The following is a 5,637-nucleotide window of genomic DNA, read 5'->3' as shown; positions in this document are numbered from 1 at the left end:
TTATTAATAGTGTTTTGGATAGCATACCTACTTACTTTATGTCCCTCTTCAAACTTCCAGCTAGTGTTCAGAAATAGCTTGACAAACTGAGATGTTCATTCCTATGGGAGGTCAAGAGTAAAGAACATAAATTTTACCATGTGAAGTGGGCTAAGGTAATTCTTTCTAAGTCACTTGGGGGACTAGGGATCAAGGATTTGGCTTTACACAAGAAAAGTATGCTTATGAAATGGCACGGGAGGTATAATAAAGAAGGAATGGCTTTCTGGAAGGAGGTAGTCCAAGCCAAATATGGTTGTGACAGCCACTGGTGCTCTAGTTTTGCTAATACTCCTCATGGTTTTGGGCTATGGAAGAGCATCAGGTCATTGTGAGATTCTTTCTCTCTTAATACATCACTCCAGTTAAGCAATGGTGAACGTATCCTATTCTGGAAGGACTTATGGATAGGAACTACCACACTGAAAAATGCTTATCCAATAATGTTCTCGCTTGTGTCTAACCCAGATTCTACATTTTCTCAGAATTGGGTGGAGAACTCATGGTGGCCTCACTCAATAAGAAACCTTGGGAGATTGAGGACTTGCTGGCTCTTCTTGGTAGTCCAAGCCAAATATGGTTGTGACAGCCACTGGTGCTCTAGTTTTGCTAATACTCCTCATGGTTGTGGGATATGGAAGGGCATCAGGTCATTATGAGATTCTTTCTCTCTTAATACATCACTCTAGTTAAGCAATGGTGAACGTATCCTATTCTGGAAGGACTTATGGATAGGAACTACCAGACTAAAAAATGTTTATCCAAGAATGTTCTCGCTTGTGTCTAACCCAGATTCTACATTTGCTCAAAATTAGGTGGAGAACTCATGGTGCCCTCACTTAAGAAGAAACCTGAATGATTTGGAGAATGAGGACTTGTTGGCTCTTCTTGGTAGTCTCCAAAGTGCTTCAGTCAACGTTCAGATTATGGACAAACTTAAATGGGGCAACAAGAGGGGAGGTTCTTTTTTAGTCAAAGAAAGTTATTTTAATCTGATCTCTAATAAAGTATTGATTGATCGATGCCCGTGGAAACTTATATGGAAGACGAAGCTCCCTCCAAAGATCAGTGCTTTATGTTGGACTACTCTACATGGTGCTTGCCTAACTCAAGACAACCTCATCAAAAGGAATTTCCAATTAGCCAACAGATGTCACATATGTCTCTGCAACTCTGAATCGATCAATTACCCATTTCTACATTGTTCAGTTGCGACTGACCTATGGTCTATGTTCCTCTAACTTTTTGGACTGCATTGGACTATGCCATGTAGTGTGAGGGAAACCTTTGTGTGTTGGAGCTACTGGGAAGTTGACAAATCCATCAAGAAAATTTGGTCTATGGTTCCTACTTCTATTTTGTGATGCTTATGGACTGAGAGGAATCAAAGATGTTTTGATGGTATTTCAACTGCCAGATGTCAACTTAAGGCTAGATGTTTAGTTTTTCTTTTTAGTTGGGTTACCATACCCCTGTATATAATCCTGACCTCTTTTTGGAATTTATCAGCTCCATAATCCTCTGATTGTTTTTGTCTATATTATGAGCTGATACTTATCCTATTTTGTAATTTTGCATCCTCTAGATGCTTTTGTTATTAATATACCACTTACTTCATCAAAAATGTGTGGTTAACATTTTGATGTTTTATAAAAAAACATATGTCAAAGGTTCATTTCAAGTTGCCTATGGGCAGTGTGCTTGTGCATACTTGTGCAGGCAGCTCATGACCGGAAAATGACTCTGTCTATAAATTTCTTTAGCTTATTAAGTAGGAGTAAGACTACAGATCGTCTTATTTCGTTTATCTTCAACATGGCTAGTAAAATTAACTCTCACGAATTTCTATAGAAGATTACACCAGAAGATCACAACTTCATCAAAAAGAGAAAAGGCATCACAAATTTCTCCTATTCATTGGAAAATTTTTTGCACCTGCCAGAACCCTTTTGTTTGGTGGTACAAAAAGTTTTGTGACTGATGCTTTAGATCTATGTAAGTTTTGATCGACCTGTTTGTGGATAGATTATACTTTTATTTTGTTCTTCTGATACTTGTACTCTTCAAAGCATTATCTTTTTATTCCTCTAGACTCTAATTTGAGCGTATAGGTACGCTCTTTTGGTGCCATAGTAAATTAGAATTGGTCAAATTATATACCTCAAAACTACAGGAACGTACCCACAAAATCACGAAAATGAAATTCATCTAAAACCCATTGAACTTGTAATAACAATGCAAAAGGGCTGAGGTAGTACCAACTCACCTGAACCTATTTGCTTCTTTTACCAAAATATAGTGACTATACTTACATAATTTACATAATAGAGTACCTTCTAGCACAACACACATGTAAAATTGGACATAACTAGTGATTTAAATTTTAAATCGGAGTCTTCGTATAGAAAGGGAAAGCTACCAAATGGATTAACAGTGATTGTTCATAAAATTGGCAACGTAGGTGAGTTACCTTCTTAACGGAGGCGGACCAGGACAAAGTGAGACAATGGAAGACAATGAAGTAGAAAGGTCTCCAAGGAAGACAATGAAGTAGAAAGGTCTCCAGAGATCCCAAACCGGAAACACTTTCCCTGGATCTTCTCTATATGGATTAGGGAAGAGCACAAGCTTCAAATTGCTAATATTTGTGGACAAATCTCTTTTGACTGTGTCCCAAATTGACTCCGTAAGCGTATTGGAGGAGATCCCAATCCGATAGCAGCTATATTCAATTGTCCTGATGATGAAGGCAGCGGAGGCGGAATGGGAATGGAAGGGATAGGTGTGGAAACCCATTTTTGATTGGCACTATTGAGACATGTGTCTTACCTCTAGAGCTTAAAATGTCAATCAAGGTCTTTAACGCCAATTTTATTTTTTAATAACAGTGGTTTCCAATCCAACTTGTATGCACCTCGACTATTCCACCTATTACCAGCTATCTCCTACCAAGTTGGTAATGGATGTAGGCTTCTTGGAGGAGAAACGGTGTAGGGATGTTATGTTAATCGTTATATTTGTGGCTAATAGTTTGATGTTTGATAATAAAACATATGTCAAATATTCATTTCAGGTTATCGATGGGAAGTGTACTTGTGCAGACAACTCTTGCGCAAGAAAAGACTCCGCCTATGAATTTCTTCAACTTATTAAACAAAAGTAACCCTAAGGTGGATAACACACTAGCATGTTATGCCTAGAATATCTGTTTTTCTTTTCTTTTTTTGCCGAGATCCTCTTTTTTGGCTTCTCTGCGACAGGGCTAATAATTCATTCTGCACCTACTTTTGAAAGAAATGCCAAAACCCTTATGATTGGTAGCATGAAAAGTTTTGTGATTGATGGTTTAGATCTATGTAAGTGTTGATCGAGCCGTTTACGGATAGATCACTTTGTATTTTATTCCCCTAGCACGCACAATCTTTAAAGCTTTTTAATTCCCCCGTACAGGAGTCTATTGATCTAATTTGAGCATGCAGGACTCCCTTGATCTAAAACATCCTATTATCTAATCACAACTACTAGGACTGAAGTAGTACGAATTAAAATGAACCTATTGTTATTTTCTTTATCAAAATATAGGGAGTATATTAGAAGAAAGCTTACACATATCAGTACCTTCTCAGACAAAACACATGTAAAATTGGGCATAACTAGGGATTTAAATTGGAGCCTTCATATAGTAAGGGAAAATGACCAAATGGATTAACAGTGATTGTTCATAACAATGGAAATGTAGATGTGTTACCTTTTTAACAGAAGCAGACCAGGACAAGGTGAGAGCAAGGAAGACAATGAAGAAGAAAGGACCCTAGATATCCCAATCCCGAAGCACTTTCTCCGGATCTTCTCTAAACGGATTAGGGAAAACCACCAACATCAAATTGCTAACAATTCTGGAGAGATCTCTGTTGACGGTATCCCAAACAGGCTCCGTAAGCGTATTGGGCGGAGATTCGAATCCCATAGCAGCTATATTGGACTGTCCAGCTGATGAAGGCAGCGGAGGAGGAGCAGGAACGGAAGGGACGTGTGTCGTCTTCTGATTGGCGGTAGGGTGAGGTGGAGGGTGGAGATTGGAAGGTATGAAAGGAGAAGAAGAAATAGGGATGGCAGCACGAGGAGGAGAAGGAGGGCGAGCTAGAAGGACAGTAGAAGGATGGGAATAGATGAGGTTTATGATTTCATCAATGTCCGATTGGGATGTCGAGTTAAGAGGTATTGTGTCTCCTTGTGACATTTATTTGTCAGATTTGCAGATTCTGAGAGGAAAAATGCAACAGATTCAGCCAGTCGAGTGGGGAATGGGGCAAAAGTGTGATCGGAGAGGGGGGAAGGCGGGGTTGGGTGATCGGATATGGGGAGAAGTTCTGATTGTCTAACTGTAGGAAATGGGTAGTTGTACTGTAGGAGGAATTTTCAGTTATTGAACTACCACCATGGTCATTTTCTTCTTCAGATTCACTGGAGGAGTCTCCCCATACAGCAAGATCTTGCTTTGCAACATTGTCAGCATCATTCTTCCTCTTGAAGTGTTTGTCAGGAACCTTGTTCCTCTTGGCTGCTTTGTCAAAGTTGTTATTGTACTGATCTTGCTTTAGAAGGAGGCAATCCTTGATAAAGTGTCCTGGCTTGCCATATTTATGATAGAGGTCATAATTTCATGGCTTGCTGGAACTTCCCCTTTTTGGAATGCCTCCATTCCTGTGAACCATCTTCTAGAATCTTCTTGTCATGTAGGCTATGTCCCCATCTTCACCACTTGAGTCATTGTTGTCCGTCTTAAGGACCAGGTTCTTATCCATCTTGGGCTCTCTTCTTTCATTGTCCTTCTTCATCTTCATCTTCTTCTTCTTCTTCTTCTTCTTCTTCTATATTTCATAGGTTTTCAAGTTTCCAACAAGTTCATTCATGGTCAGTGTCTGCAAGTCCTTAGCCTCCATAATGGAGTTAACTTTGCTTTCCTAAGAATTGGGTAGTACACTAAAGATTTTTATGACAAGATTGTTTCTTAGAATACTTTCACCAATAGAGTGAAGCTCATTGATGATGGAGGTGAATCGAGTATGCATATCTTGGATGGATTCATCATCTTTCATTTTGATGAACTCATATTCAGTTGTGAGCATATCAATCTTGGATTGTTTAACATGTGTTGTTCCCTCGTGAGCTGTCTGAAGAGCCTCCCATATCTCTTTTGCTGATTAACATGATGATATCCTGTTATATTCATCAGGACCAATGCTACAAACAAGAATTTTCTTGGCACGAAAGTTCTTTTCTATGGCCTTTCTATCAGCATCATTGAATTCCTTCATAGTCTTGGGGATGACTACACCTGATTCGCCAAGGGTCTTTGTTGGGACAAAGGGTCCATCACATATAACATCCCATAGCTCAGAATCTTTAGCCATGATAAAGTCATGCATTCTCGTTTTCCACCATCCATAGTATTGCCTTGAACCTTGGAAGTCTATAAGTAGACTAACCTTCTTCGAAGTTTGAAGGAACAACCATGAAGATCATTTCTAGGTGTTAACCTGATAGAAAGAACCCGCTATGATACCAATTAATAGAATATAAGGATCCACTAAACTC

At 39.1% G+C, this 5,637-nt stretch overlaps 1 pseudogene; it reads right to left on the bottom strand.

The window, feature by feature from the left end:
* Window positions 1-2,505: 2,505 nt before the first annotated feature.
* LOC142172506 (protein YIP4b-like) lies at window positions 2,506-4,279 on the bottom strand (annotated as a pseudogene).
* Window positions 4,280-5,637: the final 1,358 nt, after the last annotated feature.

This window comes from Nicotiana tabacum, chromosome 18 (genome assembly GCF_000715075.1).
Source record: "Nicotiana tabacum cultivar K326 chromosome 18, ASM71507v2, whole genome shotgun sequence".
Taxonomy (NCBI): Eukaryota; Viridiplantae; Streptophyta; class Magnoliopsida; order Solanales; family Solanaceae; genus Nicotiana; species Nicotiana tabacum.
This window is presented reverse-complemented; position numbering and strand designations above follow the sequence as displayed.